We start from the raw sequence: 18684 nt of genomic DNA on the forward strand, positions 1-18684 counted from the left end.
TATTCCACCTTCTATTTTATTACTCGACCGCAAATGCAAACACTGGGTGCTTCAAAGTTCAGGGGAGGAAGACACCCAACTCCTCACTGTGTAATCAAAACTTTGTTGAATGTATAAGTGATATGGAAAAAAGATTTTTGAAAAGAGGTTATGATAAGAGAAATGTTATGGCAGCCACGCGGACAGTGAAGAAAGTTGAAAGAAGTGTGACATTGAAACCCAAATTGAGAGTGAACAAGGATGACCAACCAGTAAGATTAATTACCAGTTATACTCCACTGAGCAAGGTACTATTGGAGAGCATAATAAGACATTGGAATGTCCTGAGAATGGATAGGATGCTCTGTGATTTTGTGGGAGGGAGACCTCAGATCACCTACAGAAAAGGGAAGACCCTAGGGACAGTATTAAGCCCCAGCTACCCGATAGAAAAACAAAAAGTAACTTGATTGGATGAGCATTCGAAGGGTTTCTATAAATGTGGACATTGTGGGATGTGCAGGCATGCCAAGGATAAGACAAAGGCTTTTCAAGTGCCGAATAGTAAGGACTATGAAATAAGAACTAACATAACCTGTAGCACGAAATTTGTGATTTATGTGCAAATGTTCAAAAATTTATGTGGGCAGCACAATTCGCATGCTAAAAGATAGAGTGAGTGAACACTTGAGAGCGGTGAAAAATAATGACATGAGGTATCCAATAGCAGAACATGTACATACATGTAAAAAGCAGGATCAGAGTAAAAACTTTAAGTTTTATGGAATTGATCATGTGAATGTGGACCCTAGAGGAGGTTTTTGTAGGTAACAAGGACCCCCTGATGTGGATACGACTCCTGGGTCAGGGACAACAATTTTTATGTAATGGCATATACCCAGGCAGACTTAAAACACAAAAGCTGGCTAAATGGTAAAGATAAAAACATAAATGTGTACCAGATAAAAAGTAATGCAATGGACTGAAATGATATCAAAAATAGTTGAAATTTAATAGATGAATACACTTATCACATAAAATACATAAAAAAATTCATGTGGCTATTATTTGAATATATATTAGAAGCACATCATGATACATAAAAAAAGGATCTTTTGTTCTCCTTTTTATGAAGAATAGGGCAGTGTGTTTATGGAATTGATCATGTCAATGTGGACCCTAGAGGAGGTAACAGAGAACCGAAATTGAGGAGGCAAGAGGCAAGATGGATTTCTGAAATTGCGGGCCGTGGAGGACGGCTTGAATTTTGATCGGGAGCTGGAATTCTTTTTAGGTGATTAGCAGACTTTAGAAATTTACATGGTTAATATGATATCAATCGGAATTATGTCATCATATTATAGTAACTATGAAAGATGAGAGCTGATAATAATACCATTACTATGTGGCTAATATTAGATCCTTGATATAGAATGTATTTGAAGACACAGAAAACTAATACTTTAATGGGGAAGATATTTTATATCCAAATTAGAGTGGGACTGTATGAATAGTAATAGTAATTGAAGAGGGACAGATGCAGTAGAATAATTATTACCACACAAACATTATAAATGTTTGGGTTGAATATGAGAATATGGGGCAGATAAATTCGTAAACTGACTCATGAATTGCATTTTCATAAACACTAAAGAGCAAAAATGGAGTTCTAGATTTGTTATCAGAACAGAGAAGAGACGCTGAGTTAAGTTTATCCCCATTCTAAGATGGCGCTCAGGTTTTTACGGAGGTAGTCCTTTCTTGATATCTAGGGACACCACACAACGGGCATGAGACAAGCTGGTGGCATTACCTGTACACGGGACGCCAGTTCGAGAAGTGAGGTAAGGGCGCTAACGGTGCAATATTTGGTAACAGAACAGAAAAAAGACGCTGAGTTTAGTTTATCCCCACTCTAAGATGGCGCTTAGATTTTTACGGGGGTAGTCCCTTTTTGATGTCTAGGGACGCCACATAACGGGCGTGAGACAAGGTGATGGCGCTGCCTGTACACGGGACGCCAGTTCGAGAAGAGAGGTAAGGGCGCTAATGATGTAAGATTTGGAATATAATAGACAGCGGTCATAATTTCGAAATAATAATGACGCGCTTTTGATTAACAGAGAATGGGTGCAGACTAATGAAGGGCAGCGGAGTGGAAATGTGTTCAAATCAGCATTAAGCAGAGAACGACAGGTATGAGTTTTAATGAACTGACATAAATAGGTTTACAGCTAATGTAATCGGGTTATAAGAGTTGGTTATCTGATGTTGGCTCTTTACTTTTAGGAAGAGTGGATTGCGGAAATTGTGATAAAAGGCGACATTAACAAGTGAAATTCAATTTTGGAGACTATAGATAGAAGTGCAGGTGAGACTTTAAATTGTGTAAACTTTTAGTGATGTCAGGACTTAGAGGTAAATAAGCCATTAGGGATGTTAAGTGTTGTTTTTACACATAGATACGTATTTTCTTTTAGGACTTGCAAGCATAAGGATAATATTCCCTCCGCCAAGCTAAATTGCAACAGATAATACATACAAGCACCCGCGTGAAAGACTGGAGGTATGCAATATGATATATCTAAACAACCATGCATCGAATAGGATTGTAATAGATTTAAGTCCGTCCTCTTGCCAAAACTTGAGAGTAAGGATCTGTTTCCCCTTTTAGGCAGGTTCAATTTGAAGATAAGGTAAAACATTGGTACATAAATCTGGTAGTTAATGAATTATAAGGAATTGTGGGAGCAATTTCACACGATGTCTTTGTCACTTGCAATGTGCATGAACAGTGTTCACCAAAGTGGTGAAGGCAGGTGCTGTTTTTTTACACTGGAATCTGTTCTTGTGTTGATCAATTAGTTGTTAATGTTTGAAGTTGCATGTACTCACTCCTTTTGTAAATATGGACACAGGTTTTCTAATGGGCCATGTGGGGCTCTATCCCTTTTTTTCAAATCTATGGAAATGTACATAATGGTAAAAGCATATTATTTTGTTTTATTGCCAGCCCTGACGAAGCCGAGAGGTATTTAATAACCTCGGCAAAACGCGTTGGTTGGGATTGGATCTGAACAAAAAAAGAAATAAAAGAAGAAAATCTTCATGGAAACTTTTTGGATGTCTTTTTGTATGGACTAAGCTAAATTTGGGCTATTACAAGTGGAGTGCTTCAATCTATGTTATACTTTTTTCCTGTTGGAGGGAGAGAGATTGGTATCTATATTTATCTATCAATCTATCTATCTATCTATCTATCTATCTATCTATCTATCTATCTATCTATCTATCTATCAATCTATCTATCTATCTATCTATCTATCTATCTATCTATCTATCTATCTATCTATCTATATCTATCTATCTATATATATATATATATATATATATATATATATATATATATATATATATATATATATATATATATATATATATATATATATATATATATATATATATATATATATATATATATATATATATATATATATATATATATATATATATATATATATATATATATATATATATATATATATATATATATATATATATATATATATATATATATATATGAAAAACAGGTTCCTCCTCAGCTCGCTCTGCGCTCGCAGACACCGCCTCCACGCCAGCAAAGAATGAGGACCGGACCAGCAAGTCAGCAAGATGGTAATTTTATTGATAAAACAGAACCAGCGACGCGTTTCGGGCGGAAAGCCCTTGATCACGCTGCCAATATATATATATGTCCAAGAAACTCCTCCAAGAAGAAGAAGAGGCCACGGCAGGGGAAACGTGGGAAGCATCTTTATTTCAGCACACAAGCCATGGCAGTTCAAAGCACCCCTTCTGGCGAATGCATTTCGGCGTCTGTGACTTCTTCAGCGCCAAGGGTGTGACAAACAAACAAGAAACAGGCGTGCATCTCAGATTAAATATCCTGCCTGCTCCTGATTGCTGAAGAGCTGCTCCGCCCCAAGGAAAGTTCCAATCGCCTGATACCTCCTTCTAGCCGCCTCGTGGATGGCGCCTACAGGTCCCAGCATGCAATGTTCAGTGCTGGTAGGTATAGCGGAGGGTGGGTCAGCGCTTTAGATGTAAATGAAACCCATAGTCACTGTGACCCTAAAACAAAGTGCCACCTCGAGTCCCCAAACCGCATCAACCCCCAGGCCATAGGGATCCATTTGGCGGGGGCAAGGCAGGGATTCTACCTCGCCCAGCGTGATGTCGAGTGACAGCAACACCGCCCCATCTCCTCCGGGGTCCGGAGGTGGGCCTTGGTCGTTCCAGTACCCTGGATTGAAAAGAAATGCCACCGAAGTGGAGTCCAGCGAGTCCAAGGCCACTTGAAGATGCGGGGGCCTCTTAAGCGCAGCACTGGAGCTAGCGCAGCAAAATGTCCAAGAAACTCCTCCAAGAAGAAGAAGAGGCCACGGCAGGGGAAACGTGGGAAGCATCTTTATTTCAGCACACAAGCCATGGCAGTTCAAAGCACCCCTTCTGGCGAATGCATTTCGGCGTCTGTGCCTTCTTCAGCGCCGAGGGTGTGACAAACAAACAAGAAACAGGCGTGCATCTCGGATTAAATATCCTGCCTGCTCCTGATTGCTGAAGAGCTGCTCCGCCCCAAGGAAAGTTCCAATCGCCTGATACCTCCTTCTAGCCGCCTCGTGGATCGTGGATGGCGCCTACAGGTCCCAGCATGCAATGTTCAGTGCTGGTAGGTATAGCGAAGAAAATCTTCATGGAAACTTTTTGGATGTCTTTTTGTATGGACTAAGCTAAATTTGGGCTATTACAAGTGGAGTGCTTCAATCTATGTTATACTTTTTTTTCCTTGTGCAAGGAGGGTGTTTGGTAATATATATATATATATATATATATATATATATATATATATATATATATATATATATATATATATATATATATATATATATATATATATTCACCAAACACCCTCCTTGCACAAGGAAAGTAGTAGCCGCACACCTCAACGAAGTTTGCATCTCCTTATTTGAAAGCAACCGGCAGACATGTTTCGTTCGTTTGTCTTGAACTTCCTCAAAGGGATACGCCGCTGACATCCAATTAGGCATGAAAGGGAACTGCATTCATTTCTCTCTTTATCAAATATTCACCCCCGGTGGGTGTCCACAATCGGTCGCAAGGCTTTATGGTGTATGTAGTTCCTCAATTTTATGCAATAATTTTTTACCCTCCAGTGGGTCATATTTCATGCCTTCCCCATGATGCAAAGTCCGTTGTGTCTCTGGAAAGACCCATTTTCAAGGTTTCCCTGGAACCAATACCAAAGTAAGTCTTTGGCGCCACCGGTCTGTCCTGTCGCTTGCGTGTTCCACAAAGGCTGTTCAAATATGGGCAGACTATGGCGCTCTTGATGGCGGTGCATTGCTTACGGCTGAACCACCCCGTTAAATATTCACCAAACACCCTCCTTACACAAGGAAAGTAGTAGCTGCACACCTCAACGAAGTTTGCATCTCTTTGTTTGAAAGCAACCGTCAGTCCTGACATGTTTTGTTCGTTTGTCTTGAACTTTCTCAAAGGGATACGCCGCTGACATTCATATATATATATATGTATACCTACTGGCGGTCACCAGTAGGTAGTTACAGTTAGGACCTATTTTCCATCGGAAATCCACAACATTCTAGTCCCAATAACTTTGGTGCCGGTTGAGGAATCTTCGGGGAATTTCAAAACGTTTGGCCAGGTCAGGTCCGCTCCTATCCTGAAAGTCTCAGGGTGATCCGTCAAGCAGAGGGTGAAAAAAGGGGTGTCCCAAAACACGTTTTCCCCATGCAATTTTCCATAGGAACCTTTAGTCGCTGCTACAACCCGAACTGCTGAACGGAAATTCACCAAATTTGGCAAAGAGGTAGTCCTTGGTTCAGACTTGTGCCTTTTTGTTAAATGGTGTAAATCTGTTCAGTAGTTTTTTAGATATTAAAGGAAAAAAATATATATATATCTGGGTGGAGCCAAACCACACATCTCATCGAGAGATCTGATTGGATGTCAGCACTTCATCCAAAATGTTTTAGCAGCCATCTTGGGACCAATATACATGATAGCACCTTATTAAAAAGCATTGCAGTTAATAGAAGGTTTTAAGACTTTAGTTACATTATAAATCATTTGTTGATGGTACCCTACTCATTTTAGGAATTGTGGTGTGTTCTTAGGTGATTTTACCATGTGAAAAAGCCTTCTGCTGGGATCTCATGAATCATGTTTGAGAGAAAACTATTTTCTCATGCTTTTCCCACAGAGGTTTGGAAGGTGACCTATACGCTAAACTGAGAGCATATTTTCTGTAAATTCACATGATCATACTCAGTCATGTGAGAATGAAGTCTGACATACTCAGTAAAACATGTACACCCAACAAGGGCAGAGACTGTCAGTTGATTCCTTTGTGTTTGACTGCAGCTTCCCAGAGTGTTCTAAAGAACAACTAGAGCGCTAACAGCTTTACTTTTGACAAAAGTATAGCACACATGAAGCCATCTTGATTGGAATAAAGTGGTAACTCTTAAAACATTTAATTTAAAAAGGAACAAACTGAGGGGGTTTATTTTGCCATATAAAGTATGATTAGTGCTGCAGAAAGAAAAATTAGGGCACATTTTGAGTGACTTCTCAAATCCTCTTCTATTTCATTAAAACAACTTCTGACATGCAGACTGAAACATGCACTTTCAATACCAGCAGCAGACTTCCCTGGTGAGCAGTAGCTAATGAGCAACTAGAGTGCTAACATTCAGAACATATGGCAAATGTGTGACACATCTGAATGTCTTCTTGAGGAACGAAAGTAAAAAACTGAAAGTATTTCCTACTGAGGAGACTGTAGTAAATGAGGAAATTAGGAAACTTCATAACAAATAAGTCTCCCAAGATGGCCGCCAAAGACAAAAGATCCCAAATGTAGCACAAATATCACCCAGATGTAGCCCAAGTATAGCCCAACGAATGAATGTCCCAGAGAGTACTAAAGAACAATTAGAGCACTACAGTCTAACTTATGACAAAAGTATGGCACACCTGAAGCCATCTTGATTGGAATAAAGTGGTAACACTTAAAACATTTAATTTGCAAAGGAAGAAAATGAGGGGCTTATTTTTCCATAGAAATTATGATTAGTGCTGCAGATGAGGGCACATTTTGACTATTCAAATCCTCTTCTATTTCATTAAAAATTCTAACATGCAGACTGAAACATGCACTTTGAGTACCAGCAGCAGACTTCCCTGGTGAGCAGTAGCTTTTCTACAGTGATCTAATGAGCAACTAGAGTGTTAACATTCAGAATTTATGGCAAATATGTGACACATCTGAATGCCTTCTTGATGGAACCAAAGTAAAAAACTAAATGTATTTCCTACTGAGGAGATTGTAGTAAATGAGGAAATTAGGAAACTTCATAATAAATAAGTCTCCCAAGATGGCCACCAGAGACAGAAGAGCCCAAATGTAGCACAAGTATCACCCAGATGAAGCCCAAGTATAGCCCAATGACAGAATGTCCCAGAGTGTTCTAAAGAACAACTAGAGCACTAACACACTTACTTATGACAAAAGTTTGGAACACCTGAAGCCATCTTGATTGGAATAAAGTGGTAATACTTAAAACATTTAATTTGCAAAGGAACAAAGTGAGGGGCTTCAATTTGATATGGATATTATGATTAGTGCTGCAGAAAGAAAAATTAGGGTACATTTTGACTTCTCAAATCCTCTTCTATTTCATTACAAAATTCTAACTTGCAGACTGAAACAAGCACTTTGAATACCAGCAGCAGACTTCCCAGGTGAGCAGTAGCTTTACTACAGTGATATAATGAGCAACTTGAGTGCTAACATTCAGAATGTATGGCAAATGTGTGACACATCTGAATGCCCTCTTAATGGAACCAAAGTAAACAAGCATTGAAAATGCAATAGGTCTCGCACTTGTTTAACCCCTTCCCTGCTGGCCCGTTTCCGCCGCTGTGCGGTAAACAAATGAACAGGGGCGGGCCATGACGAACCCCAGCCGTCATCAGCACACGAGCACCGTAGTGCATGACGGCTGGGGTTCGTCATCAGCATGGAAGGGGTTAAGTTAAAGAAATTCTGTTTGTAATTAGGTGGCTTTTTAGCTTTGCTTTTATTAGTGTTTTTCAAACATTCATGTACATAGCATGCATATGTATGCATATATGTATATGTATATTTATGCATGCATTTATATTTGTATTTATATAGATATGCAGATTATATATATGTGTTTATATATGTATGTATATATATATATATATATATATATATATATATATATATATATATACATATATATATAAATGCAAATATATATGCATAAATGTATGTGCATATGTGTGCATGTAGAGAGAGGTAGAGAGGCTAGAGGTGTAGAGGTAGAGGGGTAGAGGTAGAGGGGTAGAGGTAGAGAGGTAGCGGCAGAGAGGTAGAGGTAGAGAGTAGTAGAGATAGAGATAGAGGTAGAGAGAGGTTGAGAGGTAGAGAGTAGATGGTGAGTAATAGAGAGTAGAGAGTAGAGAGTGAGTAGTAGAGAGTGAGCAGTAGAGAGTGAGTAGTAGAGAGTAGTAGAGAGTGAGTAGTAGAGATTGAGTAGTAGAGAGTAGTAGAGAGTGAGAAGTAGAGAGTGAGTATTAGAGAGTAGTAGAGACTGTGTAGTAGAGAGTGAGTAGCAGAAAGAGAGTAGGAGAGAGTCGTGAAGAGGGAGTAGTAGAGTGAGTAGTAGAGAGTTATAGAGAGAGAGTAGTAGAGAGTGAGTAGTAGAGTGAGTAGTAGAGAGTGAGTAGTACAAAGTAGTAGAGAGAGAGTAGTAGAGAGTGAGTATTAGAGAGTGAGTAGTAGAGAGAGAGAGTAGTAGAGAGTGAGTAGTAGAAAGTAGTAAAAAGTAAGTAGTCGAGAGTGAGTAGTAGAGAGAGACTAGCAGAGAGTAGTAGAGAGTGAGTAGTAGAGAAAGAGTAGTAGAGAGTAGTGGTGTAGTATAGAGTGAGTAGTAGAGAGTGAGTAGTAGAGAGTAGTAGAGAGCCTGTAGTAGAGAAATGGTAGTAGAGAGTATGCAGTAGAGAGTGAGTAGTAGAGAGTAGTACAGACTGAGTAGTAGAGAGAGTAGTAGAGAATGAGTACTAGAGAGAGTAGTAGAGAGTAGTAGAGAGTGAGTAGTAGAGTGACTAGTAGAGATCGGTAGAGAGCAAGTAATAGAGAGTGAGTAATGGAGAGTGAGTAGTAGAATGTATTAGAGAGCGAGTAGTAGAGAGTGAGTAGTAGAGAGTAGTAGAGAGCAAGTAGTAGAGAGTGAGCAGTGGAGAGGGAGTAGTAGAGAGTGAGTAGTAGAGAGTGAGTAGTAGAGATTGAGTATTAGAGAGTGAGTACTAGAGAGTGAATAGTCGAGAGTGAGTATTAGAGAGAGAGTAGTAGAGCGTGACCATTAGAGAGTAGTAGAGTGAGTAGTAGAGAGAGAGTAGTAGAGGGTGAGTAGCAGAGTAGTAGAGAGTGAGTGGTAAAGAATAGTAGAGTAGTAGAATGAGTAGTAGAGAGTAGTAGAGAGTGAGTTGTAGAGAGTGACTAGTAGAGAGTAGTAGCGAGTGAGTAGTAGAGAGAGAGTAGTAGAGACTGAGTAGTCGAGAGTGAGTAGTAGAGAGTGAATACTAGAGAGTAGTAGAGAGAGAGTAGTAGAGAGATAGTAGTAGAGTGTAGTAGAGAGTGAGTAATAGAAACTAAGTTGTAGAGAGTGAGTGGTATAGAGTAGTAGAGTAGTAGAGAGTTAATAATAGAGAGTAGTAGAGAGTGAGTAGTAGAGAGAGACTAGTAGAGAGTAGTAGAGAATGGGTAGTTGAGTAGTAGAGAGTATTCAGTCAGTGTCAGTCAGTAAGTGTCAGTCAGTCAGTGTCAGTCACTCAGTCAGTTAGTGTCAGTCAATCAGTGTCAGTCAGTCAGTGTCAGTCAATCAGTGTCAGTCATTATCAGTCAGTCAGTCTAGAGCAGTTCTGCTGACCTGGTTCTCTGGCTCTAAAGCAACTCTGCTGACGTGGTTCTCTGGCTCTAAAGCAACTCTGCTGACCTGGTTCTCTGCCTCTAGAGCGGCTCTGCTGAACTGGTGCTCTGGCTCGAAAGCAGCTCTGCTGACCTGGTTCTATGGCTCTAAAGCAGCTCTGCTGACCTGGTTCTCTAGCTCTAGAGCAGCTCTGCTGACCTGGTTCTCTCCCTCTAAAGCAGCTCTGCTGACCTGGTTTCTCTGGCTCTAAAGCAGCTTTGCTGACCTGGTTCTCGGCCTTTAGAGCAGCTCTGCTGACCTGGGTCTTTGGCTCTAGACCAGCTCTGCTGATTGGGTCTCTGGTTCTAGAGCAGCTCTGCTGACCTGCTTCTTAGGCTCTAGAGCCGCTCTGCTGACCTGGTTCTCTGGCTCTACAACGGCTCTGCTGACCTGGTTCTTTGGCTCTAAAGCAGCTCTGCTGGCATGGTTTCTCTGGCTTCACAGCAGCTCTGCTGACCAGGTTCTATGGCTCTAAAGCAGCTCTGCTGACCTGGTTCTCTGGCTCTACAGCAGCCCTGCTGACCTGGGTCTCTTGCTCTACAACAGCTCTGCTGACCTGGTTCTCTGTCTCTAAAGCAGCTCTGATGACCTGTTCTGTGGCTCTAAAGCAGCTCTGTCCACTCTTACAGAAGCATGCCCTTATCTAATCACTCTCCTGAAACATTAGTGCTTGTAAACGTATCCTGCTGTCAACTACTAACACTTTAGGGAACCTGTCACTGTCTATGCACTTGCAGAATGACTCATGCATTGAGACAAGCAGGGGTCCAGTCAAATGTGCACAATATATGTGGTTCCTTAACCCCTTGCAGACTACTGAGTCAGTCCTGCGAAAGTCTGGTTATAGTCATGCTTGTCTTGAATCACACTGTGAGTCTGTGTCCACTCCTACAAACATCCTGACAGAGGTATGTCCTTATCTAATCACTCTGCTGAAACATAAGTCCTTATAAACTTATTCTGCTGTCAACTTCTAGCACTCTAGGAACCTATTCACTGTCTGTGCACTTGCAGAATGAATCAGGCATTGAGACAATCAGTGTTACAGTCAAATGTGCACAATGTATGCAGTCCCTTAAACCCTTGCAGACTATTGAGTCAGTCCTGCAAAAGTCCAGGTAATAGACATGATTGTATATAATCACACTGTGAGTATGTATCCACTCCTACAATCATCCTGACAGAAGCATGTCCTTATCTAATCACTCTGCTGAAACATAAGCGCTCATAAACGTATCCTGCTGTCAACTACTAGCAGTCTAGGAACCCAGTGTCTGTCTATGCACTTGCAGAATGACTCAGGCATTGAGACAAGCAGTGGTAAGTCAAATGTGCACAATGTATGCGGTCCCTAAACCCCTTGCAGACTACTGAGTCTGTCCTGCAAAAGTCTAGCTAATAGTCATGCTTGTCTGGAATCACATTGTGAGTCTGTGGCCACTCCTACAATCATCCTGACACAAGCATGTCCTTATCTAATCACTCTGCTGAAACATAAGCGCTTATAAACTTATCTTGCTGTCAACTACTAGCACTATAGGAACCCAGTCACTGTCTATGCACTTGCAGAATGACTCAGACATTGAGACAATACCTAATCACTTTTTCATTAACTGGGAACTCTGTTTCTAGCACTGTCATCATTCTAGTTACTAGTGATGTTCTTATGGAATGACCTAGGCACCAACACAAGTACACGTACAATATTCTGTGCACAATCCCTACAAACCTCTAAGCAGATGCATACTATTGGCACACTCCACTAAATACTGAAGTAGTACTCATGCAGCCTAGAATACCTCCTGTCAGTCTCATGCAGTTCGTCAATCACCCATCCAGCATTATGTTCTTATTGTATCACTCTGCCAATACTTAGGCACTTATGGGGCAGATTTACAAGCCCCCTGCTCCACCAGTACATCATTTATTGTAACGTAGTGGTGGCGCTGGGGACTGCTCCATAAGTACAAGGAGAGGAAAAGCCACCCTGCGTGGCTTTTCCTCTCCTTGAAAATACGACCCTTTCAAACGCAGCACTTTGCAATGAAGGGGCGTTCCATGGGTGTTGCTGTGCTGTCCCCACACAACACCCATGGAATAATACAGCTCAAGATTTACGAGAAAGTGTAAATCTGTAGATACGTGTGAATGGTGTGCCACCCTAGAGGTGGTGTAGCAAGACACAACAAGGAGAAATGTTTTCATTTCTCCTAGTTTTTTCCTCTTTCAATGCATGCTGCATTTCACAGCACACATTGAAGGAGGAACATGCCTTTAGTGATTGTTTTTGAGCAGGAAGTAGTCCCTTCCTGCACAAACACAATCTCCCCACGACACATATATCCTTGCACCATGGTGCAAGGGTGCCTGCGTCACTGCATGGCTGCAGTTTGTGTGCTAGTGCAAAGAGAGCACAGAATTGTGACATATTCATATAAATATGTCACATCCCTGTGCTTCAGAAGTGCTGCAGCACGGTGCAGCTAGAGGGCTTGCAGTGTCACGCTGCAGCACTTCCTCATAGATCAGCTCCGATAGATTCACCCTACAGTACTAATGCATTCTTTCAGTCAATCATGCTCTATACATACATTCAACCAAACTTTCAAACATTACCATGCAATTATAAATCTTTTGTAATCCAGATAAGGTAGTTCTGAACTTTTTTTTCTTCTGTTTTTTGTTTTCTATTTTTCCTGGGAGACCGGTTAGTTTTGCCAAATAATTAGCGTGTTTTGACTTGTAACCGCAGGAGTTACGCACCGCACAAGAACGCCGCATTGGCTGGGAAGGAAAAGCTAACTTTGATGGATATATATATATATATGTGATCAAGGCTGGGGTAACCTGGCCGAAACGCGTCATGTTGTGACTTATGGAATAAATTGCACTTTATAAACTTCCTTTGCTGTTGTTGCATGCTGGGATTCGAAGTATGTGCAAAGTTATAAGAAAATAAAAGTTCCTGAAGAACACATGTACTGTGAGTGCGTCTTCAATTACGGGGCATCTTTTTGGAAATATATACACGGCAGCCAGGCTGTGGAAGACTGCACCTCCATTCAAAGGAAACATGGGGCTGAGGCTTTGAACTTTTCATTGCGCAAGGAAAGCACAGTTTCGAAACATAAACCAGATTTCATTCCTGAGGCCCACTGGAGGGCTACAGAACTGGTTTAAAAATGCTGTCACTGAGGCAGGAATCACGGAACCCACTGGAGGGTGAGAATTAACTTTGCACATACTTCCAATCCCAGCATGCAACAACAGCGCAATTCAAAAGGAACCCACCGGAGGGTAATTAACTATTTAAATATGCAGAGGGGAAGAGGGGGTGTGTGAAGCTTCGTGAACTGCCAGCATGCCTTTGAGAAAGGAGCAAGCTGCTCTGAAACGCGTCAGGCAACAAGATTTATTGGGAAGAAAAATGCCGGTTTTGAAAATAAAAGTTCCTGAAGAACACATCTACTGTGAGTGCGTCTTCAATTACGGGGCATCTTTTTGGAAATATATATATATATATATATATAATATATATATATATCCAACATAACTTCCCTTGAAAAGTATAAAGAAGCATGCCGCAGACCGGAGTTAGATGAAAACAGCACTTCTTTATTGCAAACTTCGAAAGCGGCAACAGATTCAATCCTGACGCGTTTCAACTCTCGTGGAGTCTTTTCACAGGTGAGCAGTGTGAAAGACTAAGATTTAGTCCGTTTTTTAAAGGCTACAGCGTCTTTCCGTAGTCTCATATTCCTATAATGTCCATAATGCATTGGGAGAATCAAATTTTTGATAATGCATTCTATTTTGGCAAGCCTGTAATTCTGTTTTCCACTGTATTGTTAGATTCTGGAGAAATGCTGGCTCATACTTCCAAATATATTCGTGATGTCCCATGCACCAAAATGCTCGAAATTTCTAGATGCCACATTTTCTCTGCAGTGCCTGTTTATCTAACTCCATCAAAGGGGCCAGTGTCCGTTTGAATTCCCTTGCTCTGCTAGACTTCATGATACATGGTGAAACAATTTTCATACCTTTTAGTTCAGTGTGTCACGCAGGCGGGTCGGGCTCAAAGTTAATTAAATCCAACGTAGTTTGCTCCAATCTTGAGCCCCTGACCTCAACAGGGCGGCCACGGCGCGCGGGTATCGTAGCACCCCGCTTACATCCAACATAACCTCCCTTGAAAAGTACAAAGAAGCATGCCGCAGACCGGAGTTAGATGAAAACAGCACTTCTTTATTGCAAACTTCGAAAGCGGCAACAGATTCAATCCTGACGCGTTTCAACTCTCGTGAAGTCTTGTTCACAGGTGAGCAGTGTGAAAGACTAAGATTTAGTCAGTTTTTTAATATATATATATATATATATATATATATATATATATATATCTTCAACGAAGAACGGACCCAACCAGCTCGAATTCGCAGCCAGAGGGTCAGAAGCACCACGGCACAAACAGGGTCCAACACTCGTTTTTAGGTAAGTTTTTTTATTGTTCTTTCAACACCATCGTGCAGACAAGGAGACGGTCAACGCGTTTTGGCGATTGCCTTCAACTGGACCATGATATATTATGTGTGTGTGTGTGTGTGTATGTGTATGTACATATCCATATCTATCTATCTATCTATCTATCTATCTATCTATCTATCTATCTATCTATCTATCTATCTATCTATCTATATATATATTTATATATATATATATATATATATATATATATATATATATATATATATATATATATGTCAAAGCAAATGCGCAAGCGCTTCGGCCAGGGCTCACCACGGACTCCAGACCATCCGGCTTTTGCTGTGGCCCCCAGCACAAATCGTTGCCACCTGCCAGCACAGATTCCACAGATGTTATAGCGATGTGTGAAGATTTTCCTTCGCCTCCTACTTAAGGATTATAAGACATTGAACCTGTAAGGAAACACCACCCTACTCAAGGGTCTAACGAACTACCTGGCTCACAGGACTACAAGAACCACAAGCCGGCACCGCAACTCCACCCACTTAGGGCGAACGATGCCCCTCCCAAATGAGAAAGTATTTGAGAAGTGTGAGCCAAGTCTGGATGTTTCCTTCATCTGTCCATGAATAAGGGGCGGGTTTTGGCCCCGAAACGCGTCGGACGTTCCTTTTAAGAAAGAAGGCATCTTCAAACATCGCTCTGGGGGCCACAGCAAAAGCCGGATGGTTTGGAGTCCGTGGTGAGCCCTGGCCGAAGCGCTTGCGCATTTGCTTTGATATATATATATATATATATATTCACTGAAAAAACCATAGGTTATAGACCATACATAGTAAGGGATTAGCATTTACTAAACCTTATTTTACTCGCACAAAACCATTGAAATTCGCATATATAGTTAGTTGCACTAACTATATATCGCGCACCCGCAATCCACTGCTGATGATGTCACATATTACATCATTCATGACATGGTCAGTGACATCACTGATGGCATCTCGTTTGACATTACTGATCACATCACTGATGATATCATTCATGTGATAATACGATGAACATATTTAGACTCTAATATAACCTTAGATACACTCAGTGTAAACAGACACTCACAGACTGTCACTCATCCATGGAGTTACTCACACACATAGTCAGTCATGCAAAGAATCAATCACATCTCCATTTCCTCAACTATACAGTTATACACACCTTACTTATTCAAACATATATTAACACATATTTACTCTCTTATACAATCCCTGATACAAGTTCACAATGATCCATACAGCCACTCACACATTCACTGGCTCTTATGCACAGTTATTTATATATGTCAACTCTCACATGTACTGTGTTTTACATATGTACTTACTTTGACATGTAGCACTGAGATATCCATTCACTCACCAATACACTCATGCACACAGTCAACCGCTCATACAGCTGTTTCCACATGCACTTTTGAACCCATACATCTAGTGAATCAACAGCTCACACATCTATGCACAGAGTCATACACCTCCCAGCCACCCACACACACACTCAGTCTCCCATACAAATACTTGGGCAACTAACCAATAACCCATATAGTTACTCATATAGCTCCTGATCAACACATGCAGCAGTTTACAGAACAACAGACATAATGATGCACAAATTAAGACAGTTTAGTCACTAACCCATGCACTCAGTGAGACACATTTAATCACTCACTCATACAGTCAGTCATGCACCTACTAAATCCTTCATCCAGACACTTATACATCCACTCATTCTTCAATATGTAAGACACATTTTTACTTTACAGAAACATACAGTCACTGGATGTTGTCATCAGTGATGTCATCAGTGATGTCACTGACCATGTCATGAATGATGTAATATGTGACATCATCAGCAGTGGATTGCGGGTGCGCGATATATAGTTAGTGCAACTAACTATATATGCAAATTTCAATGGTTTTGTGCGAGTAAAATAAGGTTTAGTAAATGCTAATCCCTAACTATATATGGTCTATAGCCTATGGTTTTTTCAGTGAATTTTCAAGGTTTTATAAATGCTAATTCCTAACTATATATGGTCTATAACCTATGGTTTTTTCAGTGAATTTCAATGGTTTTTTAATAGTAAATATTATTGCGTTACAACATTCAAGACATCTTCAGAAGAGATGGTGTGCACTTCCCCGATGAAGGGAATAGAATATTCGTCCTTTATTTAAAAGTGTGCTTTGGAACATACTTGTAGGTATCAGCATCCTAATCCCCCTCCGAAAACCTAGAGGGTCACAAAGTGTCTCCCGTGCCCCCTTCTACCCATTCTGAACATTGTTTATCCTCCATCTTGTGTCTCAATTCTACCGATACTCAAAATGGAGGACTCCCGTAACGCTGCAGGTTCGCGTACCGGGGAGCGCACCGGTAAGCGCTCGATAAAAAAAGGTGGGAAAGTAATTTACAGAAAAACCACTACAGACACTTTCATCAAATATAGAATAGCCCCTACTACATAGCAGTCCCTACCATTTCCCCAAATTTGATAGAATTCCATTGAGAAAATTATGCTGTAAGCCTCACTAAATATCCTGAGGTAAATTACCTAACAAAAACACTTATAAAGTGTTAGAATTGACAACCAATCAAAATGCTACTTTCAATCTTGTATTATTTCATGACATTTGATTGGTTATGTACCTGAATATATATAAAGAAAGAGAGAGAAACACAGCCATTTTGACTACTACTTCCTGAAGTACATTTCAAGAGCATTTCAACTGAGAACTTAAAGTTCTATTTGAAAGGTAAGATGTTATTTTAAAAACTGAAGTATGTTCTGTACTTTAAGTTAATTAGGAAAACATTTTCTGATAGTTATATACCATCCCTCTGTAATACTTATAGAATTAGATAGACTTCTCTGTTTTAGTTATGGATGGAGTTAGGCTTGTCTTGTATAATTAAGAATTGACTTAGACTTTATCACATACATTTTTTGATATTTCTACTTCCAGCCTGATACCATACACTGCCCAAAGAAAAAATCACTGTTTAAAAAACCAAACTACCTGTCTGTACTTAAACCCAACAGTGCCCTATCTGTACTGATATATTTTTTTACATTTCATTTTACAGCATAAAAATGGAAGGAGAGAAAAAAAATAACGTGGATATTGTAGCAGAATGCAACCAAGATACAGAAAATGAATCAGATTTCTTTGATGAATCAATGGACATAGAACTTCTGCAATGTGTTGAATCTGTGGATTTCCTAATTGAAAATGAGACAAATTCTGACAAAGAATTATTAGAAGTTCTTTTTAATTTTGAAAACAAATTTTATGTATAATAATTCAAAAATTGTTTGAGACATTATTCATTTTTATATGTATTGTTTAAACTAGTAGCAAATTGATTATAAAGTAAAATTAGACTTTAAATATACTGTGCAACTTTAAATTTGCTCATAGTTACTTCCTTTCTTCCACTATATCATCTCCAATGTGTATTTAACATCTCTTTATCATCTCCTGCCTCCATGGTGTTTCTGCTTTCCTGACAGACTACGCTATGAATTCCATATACCACAATAACTTATGAAACAACATGCAAGATATCTACAAAGGAAACAATGTATTTTTATTTTTAGACTCTGCATTGGTACCTACATGTTGGTACTTAAATAAAAAAAGAAAATAAAAAAAGAACAATCAATAAACATACAATATTTGAACATTCTTTCATCCTATTTTCCCAATATTACGCTTCCCGGACCGCTTCCCGGTGCGCGTACCGAGCGCTCCCCCCGCAAAAAAAAACGATATAAAAATTATTATTTTTTAACCCCGCGAGGCCCTTTTAAAGCCCCCTCATCAAACTTAGGGGGTCAGGGAAAATGTACTTTGCCCCCTTATGCTCATTTCCCCAATTGTTTTTGCCACATCTTGTGTCTCGATCCTACCGAGACACAAGATGGCGGCCGCTCCGGACTGTTTCGAATGTTGACAGACACCCAACAGCCAATCAGCTTCGCAAAGTTCCGTTGCGCGTCAGGTACGCGAACCGGGGCGCTAACCGGAGCGCTGTTACAGATATATCTGTTTTTTAAAATGTTAATTTC

The sequence above is a fragment of the Lissotriton vulgaris genome, chromosome 9 (genome assembly GCF_964263255.1).
Source record: "Lissotriton vulgaris chromosome 9, aLisVul1.2, whole genome shotgun sequence".
NCBI lineage: Eukaryota > Metazoa > Chordata > Amphibia > Caudata > Salamandridae > Lissotriton > Lissotriton vulgaris.